Source organism: Dipodomys merriami, unplaced genomic scaffold, assembly GCF_024711535.1.
Source record: "Dipodomys merriami isolate MVZ:Mamm:240054 unplaced genomic scaffold, mDipMer1.0.p SCAF_9, whole genome shotgun sequence".
Classification (NCBI taxonomy): domain Eukaryota; kingdom Metazoa; phylum Chordata; class Mammalia; order Rodentia; family Heteromyidae; genus Dipodomys; species Dipodomys merriami.
The window spans coordinates 19039850-19063604 of NW_027206512.1; the positions used below are offsets into that span (position 1 = coordinate 19039850).

The 23755-nt window shown below is 38.5% G+C and overlaps 1 protein-coding gene across 2 annotated transcripts in view; it reads right to left on the reverse strand.

Annotated features, from left to right (window-relative positions):
- Positions 1-23755, reverse strand: part of Fras1 (Fraser extracellular matrix complex subunit 1) — a 442940-nt gene that overhangs the window by 409048 nt on the left and 10137 nt on the right. The gene's annotated exons all lie outside the window — the stretch shown is intronic.

A 23755-nucleotide genomic window follows, 5' to 3' on the forward strand; every position in this document is an offset into this window, starting at 1 on the left:
TTATTAAGTTGCTCTTTTACATATACACTGTCCTGCTTACAGAGATACATAACTTAAGCAGCGTGGAAACAAAGTTCCCGAGTCAGTTAATTCTCAGTCCTAAGGTGCTGTGCCATGATCTTCACTGGCACTTGTTACATATTGTTAACATAACTGATTGGTCTCCTTCTATTACTCTGATTCCTTTGTAAGAAGTTTCACATAATCTGTTCTTTAGGTAGATCAAATAACTAGTACAAGTTACCAGGAATTTAAATCCTTGAGGCAGGGAAACATGTAACTTTGCAAACATAGACTTTGCAAAAGAAAATATTAAAGGTAGTCAAAGAATACACATGGAATCCAAGCACAAACCCAAGTCCCTTCGGAATCCACCCGCACTTGAGTTTTGCTAACATACTGTGACCAAACAAGTCTACCGATCAGTAATTCTCACCTGCTTCTTTTCAGATGTATGTCTTTGCCCTTTCTCAGGCCTGAAAGTCCCCAGAAAGCAGAGCAGGGACACAAAGGAAAATATTCCAAACTCCTACCTAACAAGTTTTATCCTTGTATCTGGCTACTGCTACCTGATTTTTAATGCTACTGTTGATTCCTTAGGCCTGCAAGTCGGTGGTTTTGATTTATTTGTGAATGGTTCTTAAATATGAGTAGTGGTGATTTCCTTTCTCCATCCAACAAAAGGATCATAAACAAGTTCCCATAACAAATGACAAATGAATAAGAGAAAAGCATAGCATATCTAATTAATCAAAGTAGAGACTTCAGAATTCAGGTCAGAAGACCCAGGAAGATTTTCTATCTTCATATTTAGATTCCATGAGGAATGTACATTGTGGAAAAATGTAATTAGATGGGGAAGAATCTAATGTATTACACTGAAAGGAAGACATCCAGCAAGGCCTGTCTGTACAGATTCTTCTTGGGCTCCCTGGGTAGCATTCCTTCTTCTTGGGTTATAGGAGAAAGCCCTTTCTGGAATACTGGGTCTTCTATCTACAGGCTAATCTACTACTAGACATGATAGGTCAGAGAATTTCCTCATGGCAAGGGGAGGGAAAAGGTTAGGAAAATATTTCTAGATTTTATAGCTGGCTTTGGTGGGGAAAGGTTCCAGTTTCTATTAACTGTCTTGGGGAAGAGGAAATCTTAGATTTTTTTTTTCAGGGGGTGGAGGGGGGGAGGGGGCAGGGGCAGGGTCAGTCGTGGGGCTTGAACTCTAGGCCTGGGAGCTGTCCTTCAGCTCATCAGCTCAAGTCAAGCACTCTACCACTTAAGCCACAGCACCACTTCAGTTTTTCTGGTGGTTTATTGGAGATAAGAGTGTCACGGACTTTCCTGCCCAGGCAAGCTTTGAACTGCAATCCTCAGATCTCAGCCTCCTGAGTAGCTAGGATTACAGGCCCTGAGCCACAGCTCAGGAAATCTTAGATTTTATGACTTGCCTTGAAGAACAAGGGCGAGAGAGGCAGCAGGAAGAATAAGAGAAAAGCAGAATTTATTTCTGAGGCTCTCCCATGTACTCAGCTTGCCATCTTTTGGTACTATCATTTTTAATATATATATATTTTATTGTAAAGATACTGTACAAAGGGGTTACAATTACATGAGTAAGGTAATGAGTACACTTCCTATTGAGCATCCCTCCTTTGTTTTTCCTCTACCATCTCTTCCCTCTCCACCTCCCCAACTTCTCCCCCCGCCAACCTCCAGCTGTGAAGTTCATTTTCAATATAGTATCTTGTACATCTCATTGTACAATGGGTCAACCTGTATCCTTATTTCATCATTTTGTTATTTCCCTTCCCCTCCCCAAATTAGAAAAATGTATATACAAGATGGTGCTATCACTTTGAACTCCAACACAGAAATATAATTTAAACTATGCTGAGATTCTGCTGTTTACCTTTCAAATCCAGACGTTTGACAATGTACGTAATCATCCACAGAACTATCCTTTCAAGCATCCTACTTAAAACGCAAATATCTAACTACCTTTCCTTAGATAGAGGATACTCTAAAGCCAAAAACACCATTACAGATTACTGTTTTCAGTAATCATACGATAAATTCAGCAACATTTTTGTTCATCTGAAATTATCACAATATTTAACACAGTGTGTACATATATAATCACAATAATGTCATTACAAAATAGGCTTTTCAGAGTAAGTACCAAATTTAAACCAAAAGCAATCTTAAATTTGAAGAGGGCATGAAGTAGAAATAAAACCCATGCTTCATTTTCTCTCTAAAAGGATGTAATGTTTCCTGGCTTGCTCACTGAAAAGGCCAAAAAATGACCAATCTAGTAAGAACACTAAACTTCATGCATGTAGATTTTTCTGTATGAATATTACTCCCCACTAAAAGGAACCCAAGCTAATTGAAAAACTGGCTGATACTAAGACTGGGAAAGAAATGGACAAACTGAGGATAGAACATATTTTACTCTAGGAATAGATAGAGATATATGTATATATGACAACAGCAAACAAAAATGATCTCACTCCCCTCAGGTAGAACAAATGCATGGCAAAAGGGTACTGGTGGCAAAAGGAATAAATGCATTGCAAATACCTAAAATGCATGAAGCAATAATATTAGTTTTGAAAGTAAACTATGAAAACCCTCACTGATCTGTTTTGGTGAATAGAAAAGCAAAGCACCATTCTGAAAAATGGTAAACAAAAAATGAGGTTTACAAAAGAAAAATCAACTAAGGATTGATGCTGCCTTTCCTATTTAAGTTGTTCCTTAAATTCACCAGATCACTAGTGAAGGACATTTGTTCTGATTTGAGATGGATTCAAGCTCACCACTAAAGAAGGAATGACATAATTGGAATAACAACATTGTGCCAATCTCGAATGAATTTAGGGACCCAGGTAAGGTTCACTGATGATATTAGCACCACGAGGGAAAAGATGAGGGGTAACTTTGTCACCCCACCACACCCTGATGACCCCAACCCTATTTTTCATGCTAACATCCTCCCCAAAGAGAAATTATCATGCTCCTGTCAATCAATGTAATTTTTATCTGTATTGAACTCTAACTACTGGATTTCAGAAAATACAAAAAAAAAAAAAAAACAGAGAATCATGCTAAACAGCACCATAAAAATACAATCACAATAATATGGAAAGTAGAAAAACTCACTGGATAAATGTCTTTAATAAATAAATTGCAAGGAAGAAAAATTAAGACTTAAAAGAGAGGTCCAATTATATTTGCACCCAAATGTAATATAATTCATGAAAAAAATCAGGAAAATTTGAAAACCAACAAGATATTGACAGCACTGATCAATGCTGAGAATTTTAAATACAATAGCAGCATTGGAGTTACATTATTAAGTACTTACATTTAGCAATACACCCTAACAATGTATTTATGCATGAAATCATCTATTGGATGAGTGAACAGAAAAGAAGAAAGTAATGTTTGGCCATAAATTGATTATTATTAAAGATGGGTTATAAGAACACAGGGATTTATTATACTATTCTTTTGTCATCCGTATATATTTGAAAATTTCTAAAGTAATAAAAATACTTTAAACACTTTCATGCCCAAAGAATGTATACAACTGGCCAATTAAATGCATGATACAATGATCAATACCATTAGGCATCAGTGAAATACAAATCAAGCCATAATGGTTACAATCAACATCTGTGGAACACAAGTGTTGGAAAGGATATGGAGAAAATAAAATGTTCATACACTTTATATGGCACTATAAAATGGGGTTTTTCAAAAGTAGTCTGGAAGCTGTTATAATAATTAAACCTTTCATAAGATCAGAAACTGACCTTGATGTACAAATCCAAAAGAAATGAAAATGTAATGTACTCATTATCTTACCCATGTAATTGTAACTCCTCTGTATGGTATTTTCATAATAAAAAATTTTTTTAAAGAAATGAAAATGTATTTTCACACACAAACATTTAAGCAGTATTACTCATAAGGGTGGAAGTAGAACAGTAAAAACAGCCCAAATGTACATCAACTGATTAATGGATAAATGAACTACAGTATATCCATAAAGTGAGATATTATACAGGAATAAACAGGAATGAAGTAATGCTGTGTGCTGTAACATGGATGAGTTTTGAAAAGATTATGCTATGTTAACACCAGACAGCCACAAATGACCAAAACAAATTGTTTCTATGAAATGTTCAGAACAAGTAAATCTGTGGAGACAAAAAGGAAAGCAGTTGTTTCATAAAGGAGAAGTAGAAGAAATTAAAGGAGGGTTTCTTTTAGGGGTGATGAAAGCACTCTAAAATAGATGATGGGGATGGTTACACAACTCTGATTATACAAAAGTCACTAAAATCACCATGAAATAACTCATCACCTTAAAACTGTGGTGGTGGTGGTGGTTGTGGTGGTATGGTGGTGGTGGTGGTGATGATGATGATGATGATGATGATGATGATGATGATGATGATACAATAGAGTATAAAAAAATTAAGCTCTGAGGAAATACTTTCTTAACTAAGAAATTCCGAAATAGCGTGGTTTTTTTGTTTTGATAGTTTAGTGTTTCAACATTTCAAATTTTGATTGTGTTTGGAGTGAAGCTCAGTAGGTAGAGTCTCAGTAGGTAGAGTGCTAGTCAACTTGTTCAAACCCTGAGTTCAACAACAACTACAACAAAAACCAGAAAAATAAACACTTGCGTCTGTGTTCGTTTGCAGAGACAGTGTCTCACTAGTCCTTGAATTCAGTCATCCTGTCTCAACATACCAAGTGCTTCCACTCCAGACAAGCCCCACCAAACCAGGTTTAATTCTGTCCTTTTTCTATTCTGTCTTGATGCCAGGTCCTTAGATGATGGTCATATTTCTGCAGCTGTTCCACAATCCCCAGCTACAAGCATATTCAGAAGAAAAGAGACTTATTCTCTATAGGTCGGCATAGCAGAAGTCTTCTCACTGCGACACATCTCAGCCCTTGACCACTCACAGGTCAGGGGGAGGGAATTAGGGAAAGCTGTCTTTACAGACCTTTCTAAAATGTATGTATGTTCTAGTTTTTCCACATCCTTAACAACACTTGCTATTTGCTTAAGTATTTTTGTTGTTGCTGCCTCAAACTGAGGGGACCAGAGAACTGAAGCCCTGAACCTACCTGAAATCTGCTCAAGGATCTAGAGAAAACACGTAACCTGAAATAATTTCCATATCCCTACTGCCATACTTGTTCTTTCTTAAGACTAGGCTAGCTCTTTTACTATTTTCCCACCATACTCTAAAAGAAGAGAGTACCTCTCATCCAACCTGAACCTTGGCATAACATAATGTTCTGGGGTACTAAAATGTCAGGGTCACCAAGAACATGTTGAAATACCAGGGTGGGTTTTAAGAAAGTACACTAGTCAGGCACCAGTGGCTCATGTCTGTAATTGTAACTACTCAGGGTACTGAGTTCTGAAGATGGTGGTTCAAAGCCAGCCTGAACAGGAAAGTCTGTGAGATCTTATTTTTCAGTTAACTACTGAAAAGCCAGAAGTGGAGCTGTGGTTCAAGTGGTAGAGTGCCATCCTTGAGCACCAAAAGCTAAGTGACTGGACCCAGGTGCAGAGTTCAAACCTCAGTACATGGTGCATGCACACATGCACATACACACACATATACAGAGAGAGAGAGAGAGAGAAAGAGAGAGAGAGAGAGAGAGAGAGAGAGAGAGAGAGAGAGAGAGAGAGAGAGAGAGAGAAAGGAAAGAAAATTACTCTAATAAGTTCTATGTTTTTAACAAAACCAGAGAGGAGCCTAATCCATTTTAAGCTGATCATTAAAGATAATTTTTAATGACCCATAACATTGATTTTGTGGCCTATAATTCAGAAAGTGTTTGGAGAGACTGCAACAAATTCCTTCCTATCCCAGATTTTTACTATGGGAACAGATTTCAGTTACTTCCACACAAGTGAGAAGCAGAAATAGAACGGATAGTGAATCCTGTCTCCTCAAGCAATAAAAAATGTGCATTCTACATGAGCTCATGGAAGAAAAAAGCCCCATCTATCTCATTAGGAGATATGTTTCCAATGTGACTGTAACATCTAACATCTAGCAAGTATTTATCAAAAACTGTAATGTATTTATGCTGTTTTGCTCATCTGTGATAACTCAATCCAAAAGAAATTACTTAACACTTGGAGCCTTATGTTCACAGGAAATATTACAAATGTTTTACATGTACATTTATATGCATATTTTGTTGCAGAGAACTATCATAAGATCAGTAAGAGAGTTTATCACAAAAAAAAAACCCACATTAGACAAATGTGTTAACTGAAATATGGTAGATTCAAGAAAAAACTCAAATAGTGTAATTCCCTAGAAAGGCAAAGTTAAAGTTCAGCAAAATAAACACCAGGAAATGGGTACTTGAAATAGATGGGGTTGGGTCAAGAAAAGAGATACACAAATAAAGAGGAAAAGAGGGGGGAAATGCAGTCAAAAATTCAATGTATATTCTTCAAAATTAAGAGTGAGGGAAGGGATGGATGTGGAGAGACAGTAAGAATATTGAAAAGGGTGACATTCATCAAGATATATTGTATTCATAAACTGCTTTGTTAAATGGCATCACCTTTGTACAACCACTTTAAATTTTATACAATAAAATGTAAAACGTTTTAAAAATTGGTGATAGGATAAGTTCTATACAAAAACTCCATCAGAAATAAAAGCTAGGAGAAAAAGACACAATGTATATTTTCTAAAGTTAGAGATGTATGTTTTTTCTGTTATTCTGCTGGATACATTTGAGAAGGTTGTCACAGTTCTGCCCTAAAACCTCAACATTTTCTATATGCAAAAATGTACACACATTGCCTTATGAATATTGGGGGGTAGGTGCTAGAGATGATACCCAGGGCCCCAGGCTTGCAGGGTTTGATACAGTTTATATATAGTGCTTCCAATGAATGAGGAGGCAAATAGCTTTCAAAACTACGTGACATGAGTTAAAAAATACATTTAACTAAAAAAAAGCTGGGCACTGGTGCCTGTAATCCTAGCTACTCAGTAGGTTTAGATCTGAGGATTGCAGTTCAAAGACATCCTGGGCAAGAAAGTCTGTGAAACTCTTTATCTCCCACTACCTACCAAAAACTCAGAAATGGTGCTGTGGCTCAAAGAGATAGATCACTAGCCTTGAGCCTGAAAGCTCAAAAGCTCAGAGACAGTGACCAGGCCCTGAGTTCAAGTCTCAGGACCGTCTCTCTCTCTCTCTCTCTCTCTCTCTCTCTCTCTCTCTCTCTCTCTCTCTCTCTCTCTCTCTCTCTCTCTCTCTCTCTCTCTCTCTCTCACACACACACACACACACACACACACACACACACACACACACACACAAAGAAATCTGAAGGAAAAAAAGAGAGCTCCAGTCAAACTAAATCATATAATAATAATAATAATAATAATAATAATAATAATAATAATAATAATAGGGGCTGGGAATGTGGCTTAGTGGTAGAGTGCTTGCCTAGCGTGCATGAAGCCCTGGGCTCAATTCCTCAGTACCACATAAACAGAAAAAGCACTGTGGCTCAAGTGATAGAGTGCTAGCCCTGAGCAAAAGAAGCTCAGGGACAGTGCCCAAGCCCTGAGTTCAAGCCCTAGAACTGGCAAGCAGCAGCAGCAGCAGCAGCAGCAGCAGCAGCAGCAGCAGCAACAGCAAATCATCACTGTGCTCAAGTAAGGACCCCTGCTTTAAAATGAATGGCCACACAAAAAGAGTATAGCTGGGGTGAGGGGGAGGAATCAGGCGGGGTATATGAAGCTTTCTTAGGTAATGAGAATGTCTGTCCTCCTCTCCTGAGGCTGGGGTTCCCTGCTGTCCACCTCCCAATTCTGAGGCTCCAAGCCTGTCTTTGGCCAACAGCAGCAGAAACATGGAGGTCTCCAAACAGAGGGGCTAAAATAGGTAATGAGAATGTTCTCATCAGTATATTGCCCACATTTCTAAGACATTCTGAATCTCAGTTGTCAATATGCATCTTTCTATTTTCCCTACCAACCATCCCCCTTCCCAGTCTACAGTTGCTCTAAAGTGTGAATTGCGAGTTGTGGGGAGGAGGGGGAAGTTCTTTACATGAAACCCAAAATACCTAGAGTCATTACTTCCTATGAACAATACTGTTTGTACAAAGTCAATGCTAGCACAGTCTATGTGGTAACTACTGGCTAATCTGGCTAATCACATGTAATTCAAAACAAATAAATTGAACAATCCAGTTCCTATTTTAGGCTAGCCACATTTCAAAGGGTTCATAGCTGCATGCAGCAACTGGCTACTAGCACAAAAAGGGGGTATTTTCACTACTGCACAAAGTTCCTTTCGAAGACATTGGTCCAGACTGCCACCAATCATCCCAGTGTCCTCTCAGTGAATCTGTGGTTTCCTTCATTGCTTAGCTTTTTTCTCTCTAGTCCCATCGTCATAGCCTACAGATAAGAACAGACTTCTATTTTCAGAGTTGAAGCTCTTTCCTGTGGGGATTCAAACAAGTCAAGGTATGCAGCTAATAATTACCCAAGTGTTCAGTGTTAGAGTGGTGTTTCTGTAGAATAGGAAAGAGATCAGATCTTAAAGAGGCAAATCCCACCTGCATAGCCTGTCTGCCTGCCTTGCCCAGTTTCATATCTGATCCGGCAAGTACCCTGGGACAGATTTAAAAGTAATTTAACTATGAAGGATTTTAAAGATGAGGAGGAGGAAAACTAGAAGGAAGAGGAGGAAGTAGAGGCAGAGACGATGGAGGAGGAGAAGGAGGAGGAAGAAAGTCTTGCTTTGTAAATGGATGACTACAAGTGAAAATATTCCATAACTATAAAAGAATTTCAAGTGATAAAGTATTTTCTACTAGACTAATATTCATGCGCCCCAGTATGCACCTGCAGAACGGTGGCATGTATCTGCTTGTACAATAGATGTATGCAGTTTAAACACTGCATTCATGCAAAAGCAGAACTGAGCAAAGGCAATATTATTTCACATAGTGTTTCCCAGAGCAGATACACAGCAGCTGTCCACACTCTCTGGACAATAGAATGTATTTTTATTAAGATATAAAACCAATCCACATAGAAAAGGTTTGGGTTTTTTATGGACTTCCTGCCTATGATAGGGAATTACAAAGACACAAGACTCAAAAATCTTTGGCTGAAGTGCTCACCTATACATTCTACACTTCTGGCACCTGACAGAGCACAGCAACTACTGGGAGCAACTCTGCTGAGCAGTGAAATTAGGCCTCTTCTTGTAGCCCAGGGAACTGTAGACAGCAGGCAAGCTGGTCTCTGTAGCCCCAGGGGAATAAATCAATCAGGCCCTTCTAGGCATAGACAATATGGTATCTATTTTGGCTCTTTCACTGGCCTTTTGTTGTTAGTTCCTGTTTCTTAGCTCTTTTCCAAACAAGTGAGATTTGCCAGAAAGCTGAGTTACACACGGGTGAGATGTCATTCTATTTGCAAGGTGGAAGCTGTACAAAGTATCACACCTATTAAGACTTGGACCCACTGGGAGAAGTTGTGGACAACAGTGCCTACCAGACAGGAGAAAAGGCCAGAATTGTTTTCCATGTTCCCCCACTCACTCTGCCCCTCCTCTCAAAATCAAATCATAAGAACATGATCAGAAATGAAAGGTGGTAGTTCTAGTTCCTTGTTTGTGTCCAGGTTTTATCACTTCAGAGTAAAAGCAGAGATGTTAGCAGTGAGGGTTATGGTGAAGAAAACTAAAGCATACACAAAGACAGAAGAATACAGAATTTAGAGACCGTATCAAAAAGATTCCCAAATTGTGGCACATGCTTGTAGTCTAATTACTTTGGAGGCTGAAGAAATGGGTCTCTTAAGCCACTCATTAAGAAGCCAGTCTGGGCAACAGAACCAGATACTGTCTCCAAAACAAAAAGACCATATATGCAACAACCTCTATCCTAACACTCCAGCTACTTTCAACATCCACATGTAAAGTCTTTAAGATAGGTCAAACAACAGCAATAGCCATGTTTACAAGTACTGCTTCAACTATTAAAAACCAAACTCTGGCAGTGGCCCCAAGTTCTTTTCACAAAGAGCTCTTTTAACTCACATGTCCGTTTCTTTGTTCTCTCTTCCAGCACATCCCAGAGTTCCCATACATGATGCTTTTAACTCTCTGGGCTAGCTTGGGCTCACAATGGCAGAACCTATATGACCCTTGGTAGGAACTAGAATCTTCTGTCAAAGTGAGTGACATGCATCACCATTTGAAGAGTAGCCACCTCTTACAAGAAGCTATTTTAATTGAGCCACATCCTTTTATAAGAATTATTGGGGGGGGGAGGAGAGAGCTCACTAAAGGTATGGCGTGAGTGGTAGAGCTCCAACTGAGTAAAAATAGATTTTTCTGACAACTTGGCCAGACGTCCTGGTTTTGGTTGATTGTTCAGGTAAACTTTAACCCATTTCAAACTAGCCAATCAGATAAGATTGTAAACCTAAGTTCTGACCAATCAGGAGAAACGGCAATAAGATGTTAGGGACAAAACCTAGGTGGACTGCCCACCCAGTGTGCTTGCTTAATTGGCTGCTTATCAGTAACACATTGTTCTGCAGAAGTAAACTTTGCCTGATGGAGTTCCTTTCAATTGGTGTCCTTCTTATGTGACACCTCAATATCCTGAGACATTTCCTATACACCCTTTACTCAGGACACTCTCAGGACATTTCCTTCTCACTCAATCCCTACCTACACTCAAAATCCACCTGTTTTATATTTTCTCTGAATCTTGATGGCATCTATAATCCCTAGGCCAAAAGAACTTATCAGCACCAGTAGAAAACCCATGTTAAGAAATATCTGCAGGAGCTGGGAAGGTGGCTCAGTGGTAGAGCGCTTGCCTTGTATGCCTGAGGCCCTGGGTTCGATTCCTCAGCACCACATAAGCAAAAAGAAAAAAAAGCCAGAAGTGGTGCTGTGGCTCAAGTGGTAGAGTGTCAGCCTTGAGCTGAAGAGCTGAGGGACAGCGCCCAGGCCCAGAGTTCAGGCCCCACGACTGGACCCAAAAAAAAAAAAAAAAGAAAGAAAGAAATATCTGCACTGCCAGGAGCCAGTGGCTCACGCCTGTAATCCTAGCTACTCAGGAGGTTGAGATCTGAGGATCATGGTTCAAAGCCAGCCCGGGTAGGAAAGTCCGTGAGACTCTTATCTCCAATAAGCCACTAGAAAACCAGAAGTGGTACTGTGGCTCAAGCAGTAGAGCGCTCGCCTTGAGCTGAAGAGCTGAGTGACAGCGCTCAAGCCCTGAGTTCAAGCCCCACAGCCTACAAAAAAGAAAAAAAGAAATATCTGCAATGGGTCATCCTGTGTCCTTATTTCAGCATTTTGTTATGTATAAGACACTATGTTGAAAACAAACTTTACAACTTTGGGGGGAGAGAGGGAGGAGCTGGGGAGGTGGGAAGGAAAAGAATGGCAGGGGAAAAACAAAGAAGGGGGTAACAATGCTCAATAGGAAATGGACTCATTACCTTGCTCATGTAACTGTAATATGTATATATATAAGAATATGTATATGTAATATGTAAGAAAAAACAAATATCTGCAACAAAATGAAACACAACTTACCTCACATTCTAAACACTGCAGTGCAGACATTCTGTCTTTTAAAGACAAAGAAACTGAGTCTTGATTTCCTTTCCCTAAACCAGGCTTTGAGACTCTCAAGAAACAGAGAAGCAAGTAAGCTAAATATCCCAAAGAAGGCTTTCTTTACATTAGGAAAAGGAAACTCAATTTACAGGTACCACAAGATAATAACTGAGGATGAGAAATGATGAATATCGATATCAATTCCAATATCACAAGATTCCTTTCTTCCACCCAGGGAGAAATAAAAGACATTCTAACTCCAGAAAGGTAGAAACCATAATAGCTCTCAGGTAATAATCCAAAGCTCCTATACACCCCAAGTGGTATGGCTTAACATTCTCTTTCCTCATGGCAGGACTATGGTTTTGCCATGAAAACACTATATCAAGTCATCATCTCATTGCAGATGAGTAGATAAATGTTCGGCTTTGTCCACGTGGAGCTCTATCTTTCTAGTCAATACATTTTCAGCCTTTATTACGCTGTTTTCTCTCTACTAGTAATTTATCAAAGGAAAATAAATGAAACAAGCAACTAAGTATCTTAAAAAGTGTCCCAAGCAAGCATTGCAAGAAAAGAATAAAACATTTCATTGCAAAATGTATTAACACACAACCTAACACCAATTTACTTCACACCTCCTCCCCTTAAATTGCCAGAGAGGATGTCAATGTGATTCAAATCTATCACCTATGCCCAAGTTCTGCTGGCCATTCTTTACAACATGTGAAGGGTTACTATAGAGTGAAATAAAAAAAATCCCTAGTGAAATAAAAGCAAGTGGACATGAATACTAGTCTAGAGATACAATGATTGGCAGTAGGAATACATGAACTATGACCCAGGTAGGCAAAAGGAACAGATGCCCATACAATGGCTAGGCAAGCCATTCCACAGAAGAATCAGAATCCAAAATCCAAAGGGCTTGCCAATATAGTCATTTGCCAATATAGTCAGTCAAGAGATCAGAGCCCTGGTTCTCAGGATCATTCCAGAGCAGTGTTGATTAGGCCAATCAAGCAGATGGTGGTTCTTCCTTAAGACTCAGGAAACAAGCCATTCTGCCCCAAATGTTTATTTATCCTTGAAGAGAACATCTGCTCTTTTCTCTTCGGCCAGCATGCTTTCATTGTTTGAACTGCACTTCTCTACTTGGTGATGGCATAAAACAGGAGGGTTCTTCTTCATCATTAAACAAGAGGGTATGATCATTGACTCAAGTCAGAGCAACCAGAACTTTCTGTGGAAGTTTGGCTGAAGGGGTCACCACAAAAGAGGGCTCTTGTTTATTTGTGAACATAAGGCTTCTTAAGCAACACTGCCATCACAATGACGTCAACCTGGAAGAAGATGACAATGGTGTGGATCTATATGTACTGACATAAAGATATCCATTATGCAGTAGTAAGTGTATAAAGTGGGCAGCCTAATAGTGTTGGTGTTGTAATGTCTAGTGAAAGTTGAGTATACATAGCACATGCCCATACACTCATGAGAAGACTCTGCAATAAATCCGTCTAGTATTTAACCATAATTATTTTTGTTTGTAGAATTAGTGAGAGCAATGAAGTTTTCCTTCTGCTGTATAATTTGTGTTTGTTCTCTTTTCCTTTAGACCAAGCCTATATTACTTTTAATATAAGACAAAACAATATGACGATTTTCACCAAGTAAAACCCAAAACAAAGAAAGCTCTTATCTTTCCAAAATTGAGATGTTACTCTGCATGTATAGTATTGGTTTTTAAATTGTTTTCTCTTTAACAATAATAGATCAATAATGGAAACAAATCCTAGATTTAAAGGCATTAGCCCTAAGATCCTTGCCCTTAATAAGCTTGGATAAAAACACAGCAATATATACTCTGGTGTTCATAGTATTTCTTTCAGTATACTTTATCACCGATACTTTTTCTTCCTAATCACAGTTAAAATAGAGTACCAAATAGAAAAAGACCCCTTTTGTCTTCAACTGTTCAACTGATTCTTCTAAAGTGGACACCAAAGCAGCCATTTAGTAGGAGTTTCCCTCCTTTCCCTTGTACTTGAGTGATCTCATGATAGCTTCTTTACCACTCCTTCTTTTTTTTTTTTTTTTTTTTTTTTTTTTTTTTTGGTCCGGTCATGGGGCCTGAACTCTAGGTCTGGGCACTGTCCTTCAGCTCTTCAGCTCAAGGCTAGTGCTCTACCACTTGAGCCACAGCGCCACTTCTGGCTTTTTTCTTTTTGCTTATGTGGTGCTGAGGAATCGAACCCAGGGCCTCAGGCATGCAAGGCAAGCACTCTACCACTGAGCCACCATCCCAACCTCCTTACCACTCCTTCTAAGTCCCCAAGCTGTTAAGAAACATTCTGAGCAGATCATATTTTTCAAATAATCTTCTTGTCCTTACAACTTCTGCCCACTCTTGGTCTTTCTCACATTTCCAGTATAGGAACTGATAAATCTGATAGAGTTCTGGAAGCAAAAATAATATCCCTAATTCTATTTTTCAGCAAAAGAGAAAAACTGTACATTTCAGCCTTTGAGATACTCTACTTCATATAACCAGCCCTCCACTATACAAAGAAATTTGAATAAACCACATGTACTTTATCTTACTAATATCCAGAACATAATATAATTTTGGCCAATTTTCAAGATTAACTAGATTAAAGAAGAAGGAAGAAAATTATACTATCACCTTGGGGAGGATATCACAATAGGCATTAAAAGTTATATAAAAAGTGAGTCAGGAATTGGTGGTTCAAGCTTGTAATCCTAGCTACTCAGGATGCTGAGATCTGAAGATCGCTGTCTAAAGCCAGCCAGGCCATGAGACTCCTTCCAATTAGCCACTAAAAAAGCCAGAAGTAAAGCTGTCATTCAAGTGGTATAGCACTAGCTTTGAACACAAAAAAAAAAAAACAAAACAAAACTCAAGGACAGAGCCTAGGCCCTGAGTTTCAGCCCCAGAGCTGGTACCAAAAAATGTAAAGTTACACACCTGGACACCAAAGGTGCATACCTAGCTACTCAGGAGGCTGAGATCAAAGCATAGACCCTGAGTTCAAGCCCTAGGACTGACATAGAAACAAAAAAGTTACAGAGTGCATTAATGTTTATTGATAGGGCACTCCACCTGACATAATGCCACATGAACCTGATTTTGCTAATCTGACAGTGAATTTAATAATATTGGCTCATCATTGGAAAATGTCTGCAAACTGCCTCTCCCTTTCAAGACATCGATCAGTTGCATGTAGCCATCCATACTCTCTCCAAAGCTCTATTGAATAAATCACACCTGGACACTGGTGAACATGAGAAGCAGCAGCAATAACAGCAGAAAGCAAGGCTATGGTATCTCAATTCCAACTGTATACTTATCACATTACAGTCTGAATTCAAGAGCAAATGATTTCCATTTCAAAGGTTCCCAAACCTACAGAAAGCCTTAGTCCAAGCTCTCTGCAGGCTGGAGTTTAAAAATCCCTTCTAGGTATTTTATCACATCACACTTCAATCCAACTAGACTTCCTTTCCCTCATCTTAAGAGCTTTTCCCTCCACTCTCCCAAGTCTAAACTGACCCATATTTCAATACCAAGAGCAAAGGTAACTTGCTTCTGAAAGCTAGTATTCTTAGTAGCTAGCTGTGCTTACTACATCCCAGTTACTTTCATGTATTATCTTAGGTATCTTTGGAAAGTCTCTGAACCTGCAACTAGTCTCTGCAACTAGTCTCTCCATTCTAAAGATAAGGTAAATAACTTGTCCAAGGTCAAAACCCAAAAATCCAGAGCTCACCTCTTCGCCATGCTGCCAAAACACTTTTGACAACCCAAAATGCTTTGGATTCTCTTCATTATCTGATTATAAGGTATTGGTTTGAATGCTGCGGAAAGATATAAGTCAATTCATATCAACTTAAACAGCAGAGAATTTGTTAGCTCAAACAAGAATTCTTCCAGTAAGCTCAGTTCCCGTGTCCCTTGCCAGTTAAATCAGTAGAAGAATAATCAAACTCCTGGTGGAATCAAACTCTTCCATCTTTCTCCCCAGCAACCTGTGTGTGCAGGCCAGATGTTCCTGCGTGGGCCAAGTGTTTCTGTGCTGGCCAAGTGTCCCAGTGGTTGCAGCAACTCCAGAGATCACCTCTTCAATGCCAATGTTCTAAGGCAAAACTTTACAATCTCCCTTTATTGGAGAGTTTCTATTTTTCCCTCACTCTTGAGGTTTCCTTTTTAAGAAAGGATAACATGTCTCTTTTAGCCGTATAAAAGCAATATGACTTATCAAATTGGTAATTCTTAAAAATAACTAGATATGTTTAGCACAGTCTGCCTGTCTTCTACACGAGGGGACAGAGCTATCTTCCTAAACTGTAAGTCTTTCTATGCTTCTCCAATCTTGTCTGCACAGCTTTTCTCCATGGACAAACTCCATCATCCAAGTTATCTGTGAATATTCAAGTCTGCCAAGTTCTAAGTTCAGAATTAATCATCTATTTGGCTAAGAGAATTAAAGCTCAAAGCCGGGAGGGCGCCAGTGGCTCATGCCTGTAATCCTAGCTACTCAGGAGGCTGAGATCTGAGGATCTTAGTTCAAAGCCAGCTGGGGCAAGAAAGTCTGTGAGACTCTTATCTCAACAAACCACTAGAAAACCGGAAGTGGCGCTGTGGCTCAAGTGGTAGAGTGCTTGCCTTGAGCTGAAGAGCGCAAGGACAGTGCCCAAGCCCAGAGTTCAAGCCCCACGACCGATTAAAAAAAAAAAAAAAAGGCTCAGAACTAAAGCTCTATCTTCTAACTCAGCTTTATCAGTCATTTTTAAAATTTGTTTGTTTGCATATTGTGTTGGAATTGGGACCCAGGGTTTTATACACCCTTGGTAAGGGCTCTACCATTGAGCTACATCTATAGCCCTTAAGGTGACAGTATTTTTCTTCTATAGTTATTCTCTATTTTATTTCTCAACATGTTCAGATCTAGGAAAAGGGAGCTATTTATAGGGCTCCTTTCAGTTGCCCAACTGATTCTGACTTCTACACACATCTCATTGACCACAACTAGGTTACATACTCAGATACACGTTTTTTTTTTCCAATGCAAAACATTTTAATAGGTTGTCAAATATACAGTTATTAGAATTATCTAAATATCACTTATAAAATTGGTATATCACATTAGATGATTCTACAAAATAAAAACACAAATCACACATCGACAATAACCCATCATCAGCACAGGAATTTAAACTTCCTAAACAGTTCACTGCTAGGATTTCCACAAGCCATCTAAGGAAAGGCTGGAGGAGTGAATGAAAAGTCAGAACTCTGCTAGCAGAGGAAAGGAAGAAGGAATTGTTGGGTAAAAAGCCTACAGTCTACTGCTACTTGTCCCAGAGGCTTAACTCATGTCTTAGTAATTGTAGTATACAGCACTGAACCAATCACAGGGTCCAGAACATGAAGTTGATCAATATCTTTGCAATCCAGCTGCATCACTACTACTATGATACCACCAGCAAATATGAGAGGAAGAAGTTTGTTCTCAGATGCTAATTCAGGTTTTCTGTTTCTGATGCCCCATCCTTTAAAAACAAGCTCCTTTGGGGCAAGTCAACACAGGAATTGTACCAGGATACTCAAAAGAAGTATCTCTTTCTGTTAATAATTCTCTCCTGCTCACTCTTTACAAAATCAATTCAAGAAATGAAGATACAAAGATAATGAATCTGCTCTCCAGTTCAGATGCTCTCCCTTTTCTGGTCCCTTCCCCATCCATTTTATTTCCCTTTGGAGGAAAGGAATGATATAAATTTAATAAATAACCAATCTCAAGAGCTGTCACGAAAACACTCAAAGGTCATGGCTCAAACTCAAGGATCTCCTGGATGTAACAATAAACTCTTTCTCACTGTGAAAGTTTTCTATTTTCTTCTTCCTTCACTCAGTTTGTAAGTGCTAGAGGTCTGAAAAAGAAAAATCATTACTAAGAGAACTCAGCTGGGCTACCAGAGCAATGTGCTTATTTTACATAAAACCACTCAGTGACTTTTTTAAAATAATGTTGTACCCATTTTATATTTAAATGTCCCTTCCTGTCATAGAAACAAAATACTATCCACACAAATTTTCAAAGCTAACTTTTCCTGAGACATTTATAATTCAAATTCCAAGAAAACATAAGCTGATTTAACTCAATTGTCATTTGATATTCGTATATTATCTTTCCCTTAGTAAGCAGAGGACTTGAAAAAGTAAAGCATTTTAATACCACACTCTGTCACAAATGAATGGCAGTTCTATTTGAGGAGATACATACATATATACATATGCATAAATTACTATGTATAAAATAAACATGCATATGTATATATTCTGTAGTCATCTTGGAGACATCAACAAAATGATGAACTAAGTTGTAAGGCAATTTAGAGCAGAAAAAGAAGGTACAAACTTCTTTAAAAAAAAATAAGTAATAAAAAAGTAGATGGAACGTATGGCATGACCAAAAAATTGAAATATATTATCACATATAGTATAGGTTGAGCAAATAAATATGGCTGCCAAGCTCAGTTACATCTTCTAAATTCAAAACAAAGCATAAGAAATGTGTTTGTTAGCTTAAAACATCTGTTCCTACCACAAGAATATGAATAAGAATGAAAATGCATATGGATTATTCATCAATAAAAGTACAAAGTCTTTGTATTATTCCTCTCACACCATTATTCTAAGAAGATATAAATTCCCAAGTAGAAAACCAACACATCTGATTATGACACACAACTTATAAAACCCCAGCAAGGAAAAAGAATTCTGAGGTATTTACTGGCTAGTTGTCCCTACCTAGACCCCGAGACAAAACTGCTGCCTTCAAGAAACACACACTCAAGTCAAGGAATTTTTCTCACCCTCACTGAGAGTACCTTAGGCAGAAACACACAGCTCTAAACTCCAATCTTCACAGTGAACACTCAGATTAGAACAACCCGATTAAAACAGCTCTTATACCAAGTCACCATTACTCATTGGTGATTTTGTCTAGTCTCAATCTGAATACCTCTAATCAAAGGCAGCTTACTACCAGCCAGCATCTAGCACAGCAGTAAAGTGTTACAAAAAAATTACAGCATTACTATAAAAGATGTATACATTAACAAACTTCCCCACATAAAAAGAGCACATTACTCAGCATTTTTAAGTAAATAAAGAAGAAACACAGGCATTTGAAAGAAATAAAAAGTAATAACCTGTACTTCTCAAGAAAATAGGATTGGGAATATGCTTAAGGGAAATGAAAGAATTTAAGAGTTGTTATTTTGCATGGCTCTTTCTGCTTTGTTACCTTTTTTTTTTCTTTTCTTTTTTTTGTGCAGTCCTGAAGCTTGAACTCAAGGCTTGAGCATGGTCTCTGAATTTTTTTTTGCTTTTGCTCAAGGCTACCAGTTGAGCCATAGCTCCACTTCTGGCTTTTTGCTGGTTAATTGGAGATAAGAATCTCATAGACTTTACTGCCTGGATTGGTTTCAAATCTAATCTTCAGATCTCAGCTTCCCTGAGTAGCTAGGAAGACAAACTATCAGTGCCCAAATTCTGCTTGGTTGTCTTACATTGAGGGAAACACCTACAATTTTATTATGCTTAAAAAAAGTTTTTGCTCACCAACTTGCTAAAAGTATAATCTACTTTATCAGCAAAAGTACATCAAACAAACAAAATCTCAACAATTACCATTTTTGATTTGAGGAAAAGAGTAGTTTTGCTCCCTTTTGCTAAGTCATAATCTATCTCATAACAGCTACTAAATTCAGATTAATCCCTTTAAATCATTCCAACAATCCTGTGAAGGAAGTAGTTAATCTCCATTTCAAAGATGGAAAAAAACTGAGGTAAAGCTCAAGGCTGGTGGTCTACCACTTAAGCCACACCTCCACTTCCAACTTTTTGCTGCTTATTTGGAGATAAGAGTCTCCAATATTTGTCTTTCTAAGCTGGCTTTGAATTGTGATTCTTATATCTCAGTCTCCTGAGTAGTTGGGATCACAATGTGAGCCACTATTGCCCAGCCCCAGGAAGAATTTAATAAAGAAGCAACATTTACTTGTGGCAATTAAAATAAAAAGGACATGTAAATTCTTATTATTCAATATAGTTGGACAAAAGCAGCAGGTATGAGAAAACTTGAAAATAGTTCATTCCTTTTTCTCCTCACACTGGATACTCCTGCAACAGTGAAACATATGAAGTGTTTTCCTGGATGGGTTCCTGACTAAGACGGCTTCACTTTTGCTCTTACCAGAGCTGATTTGGGTGAACGTCTTGAGTTTAAAAGTACATGAGAAAAAAAAAAAAAGAGAAAAATAAAAAAATAAAATAAAAGTACATGAGGATTATGAGGTAAGAAAACAAATCCAGAAGTGGATTAGTGTTTCTCATGGTATTTTTAGTCCCTTCTATAGCAATTTCTGACCTGAAAAATACAAAGAGAAAATAGAAAGGAGACAGCTGAAGTCAATACATAACTAAGAGATGGCTACATATGGCTTAGGACCAAATCATCCCAGAATGTCACTGCAAGTCCAGAGAATTGCCAAGAGATGGAAAGCACAACACACTGAGGGTATAAATATACACACAGGTGCAGACATGGTCACACACACACACACAATACAAACATTCAATAAACAGTATCAGTACCCTTCTAAATGCTTCTTGTATTAAGTGACGAATTTACTGCCTGCCCAGTAATGTGGACAGCCTGGGTTAAATGGGAAGGGGTTAGCCAGGGACAGCTGGCTTTTGCAGGAGGTCAGAGACAGAGACTGGCAGAGACAACTGTGTGACAGGTGCAGCGAGGGGGGGGGACTGGGCATATAGGACCAAAGGTAAAATTTAAGCTAATGGCTCAGAGACAGTATGCAGCCTGGCTTGGCTGTGAGAAACAATGCTCAATGCATGGGCTTCGGAGTGAGAGCCAGGTTTGAACCCTCCCTTCCTCCAGTGCTTACTAGCTATGTAAACTGTCAAATGATGTACACTTTCTGAGCTAGCCTTAGCTTCCTAACTGTACTTGGTTCTGTCACCTCCTCTGGTTATTCTAGGTTGGTAAAAAGGAATTTTGTTGTGGTGTAAAAGTACACACCGGGCATGTGTTCCCCATGCAATCTTATTTAATCCACAAAATCCCTTCAGAAGAGGCTTTAATGGTGCCATTTCATATCATGGGCCATAAAGGTTCCAGAAGGTTCCAGTGCTGATTGTCAGTAGAGCAGAAAGAGTCCAAGCTAGGTATTCAGACTGTCAGAGTCATAAATGCACCAGTATCTTACAGCTTCATGAGCAAGTGAAAAGATGGCATCGGTTAGAAGCAGCTTCACAAAACAGCTAGAGGGTTAGCAATTAGCAGCAAACATCTAAATCCATGCTTTCATTTTCTTGAGGTTTCAGAATTTTTCTGGGTAAAGCTAATGCTAGCCATTTTCAAACTGACCACCTCTATGCTTCTAATCACTCACCTGCTGAGTGAATGAATGTCAAGAACTTCACATATCTCACCCAGTCTCCTCAGCCATGAATGTGGGCGACTTGTACTGCATAATCTCTGAAGTCACTTCCAGCTCTAACAATGTGAGAATGTAGGAAGAATTTAGGGACACATGCTGCCATGCTCAGAGCCAGCTCTTGAGTGATTCTTTTTGCAATAGAAGGCTTCTGGCACAAAAAGTTGTTAAATCCTAAAATAATAGGGTATAATGTTCTCAAACTCTTTATTTTAATCAAAACTATACAAACTGAGCCAGGCGCCAGTGGTTCACACCTATAATACCAGCTATTCAAGAGGCTGAAAGCTAGGCAATCAAAGTACAAAAACAGTTCAGGCGAAAGTCTACAAGACTCTATCTCCAATTAATCAGCAAAATACTAGACTAGAGGCATGGCTTAAGCGGTAGAGGGTCAGCCATGAGCAAGAAAATTAAGAAAGAGTGGGAGGCCCTGAATTCAAGCCCTAGTACTGGGCACACACATACACACACACACATACACACACACACACACACACACACACACACACACACACACATACACAGATGGAATGTATATATGTACATATACAAAAATATGAAATATACGCATATATGCATGCAAACATACACACACACACACACACACACACAAACTACATTCATTTTCACTGATGTAGGGACAATGCCTTTCTTCAACACAGGCATGTGGAAAGAGAGAAGCAATAAATCACACAACTATTTATGCCCATAATGCAATAGCTACCATGTCCTATTTCTTTTCTTTTCTTGCACGTGTGGGTGTGTGCTTATGTGTAGTAGTGCTAGGAACTGAACCCAGCACATGTCAGGCAGTAATTCAATGTCCTTAAAATGGAAAGAGAATTTAAAGTGCTTACACATAAATACAAAAGAAGAAGCTCTAGCTTTTTAAGTTTTTTCCTAGATTATTCTAGCTGTTTCTCCTACGTGGATTGACTCACCTTTACAGTCTCTGTAAAGTATTCAACAGTTTCCTTAGAAACAAGAACGCTCGTTTTTATATTCCTATTTCAGCAGTTTAATTAAACAATAAGTCAGACTGTCATTCCTCCTTGCTAGGCTTCCAAGGGCTCACCCACCACGAGAGAACAAACGCACGCCTGAGCAAGGCTTGACATGCTGTGTCCCTGACTTCCTCTCCCACCAATTTCTCCCTGGTTCACTTGTTCCAGCCATGCCCTCAAATGCAAAGTGAACTGTTGCTCAAACTCTACAAACTACTGATCTCCCTAGAAAGCCACAAGGCTCGCTTAAACTCACCTTTTCTACAACTTTGCTCCAGTCATCTTGCTTCAGGTAGCTGCTTCTCCCAGCATTGGATTTTCTCTCTTTCCACACCCATATTGGTTTTTTGTTTTCTATCATTGAAAACACACCTAACTGACATTCTATAATATTTTATTCACTAGGATTTTAGCTTCAGGTGGGCAGGGAATTTTCTCTGCTTGCTAATGTAGCCCTGTATCTAGGACAGCAGGTCTCTACTTCTCACCAAAAAATAAATGTTTAGCAATAATAATTATTATTATAATAAATGTCCTATCTCTCTAATTGAATTGCATAAGTACAATACTAGGTACCTGAGACAGGTACTAGTAACAAGGCTAGTAACAAAGGTCTTGGTAAACAAAGACTGGTGAGTTCAGGAATGTGCAGGTACAAAAAAGTATACCCCACTAGCTTTGAATAGCCACAGCCTTGGGATTAGCCAACGCTGGACCCAAGTGGAACAAGATTACTCATTACATACTATGCATTACCTCTTCCTTAACTTGGTCTAATTGAGCTCTCCAATCACTTGATTGTTTCACACTAAAATGCACAAGAACAAATAGTAAAGTTAAGTGTGGAAGATGGTCTAGGTACAGAAGACAGTCTGTTACTTTTTATCAGATCAGACAGAACAACAGAAAGAATACAGATTGTCATATTCCAGTCCATGACTTTTAGCAAAACTCTTCATCTCTCTCTCTCCTCCTTAGGTCCTCGTTAATAGGGGGAAGATTTAAAATATTATGTGATCTGCCTATTTCATTGGTCTAAATCTCAGATGAATCAACAGCTATGAAAATATACTTTTAAAAATGATGAAGCAATTCTATGTCATGAGCCATTCTTTTTATATTAGCATAGCTGACTGATTTATCTATAATAACTACAAAATTGATTATATACTTCAGAGCGCTTTGATTTTAAAATGGTTGCTAAAATGTATTAAGGAATAAACAGAAAGGCAAGTCTGCTTCCCGAGGCATGGAATGAGAAGGAAAATGGCTTTTTTTTCTGATTCAAATATGTAACTCTCCAGAAAAAGAACCGTAGTATATAAAAATCCAATTTAAGAATATTTCTGTGAATATCTATAATTATCTAGATTATTGCACGCATCACATTTTTTCGTGTATTTTAACACCACAAGGATAATCCAAGATGACTTGTTAATATCATACGTGTCAATAGCAGGTGGTGATGTAAATGAGCAAATCCTTTCCAATCAACACAGTTCAATTTTATTATAGCATTTATTAAACCCAAA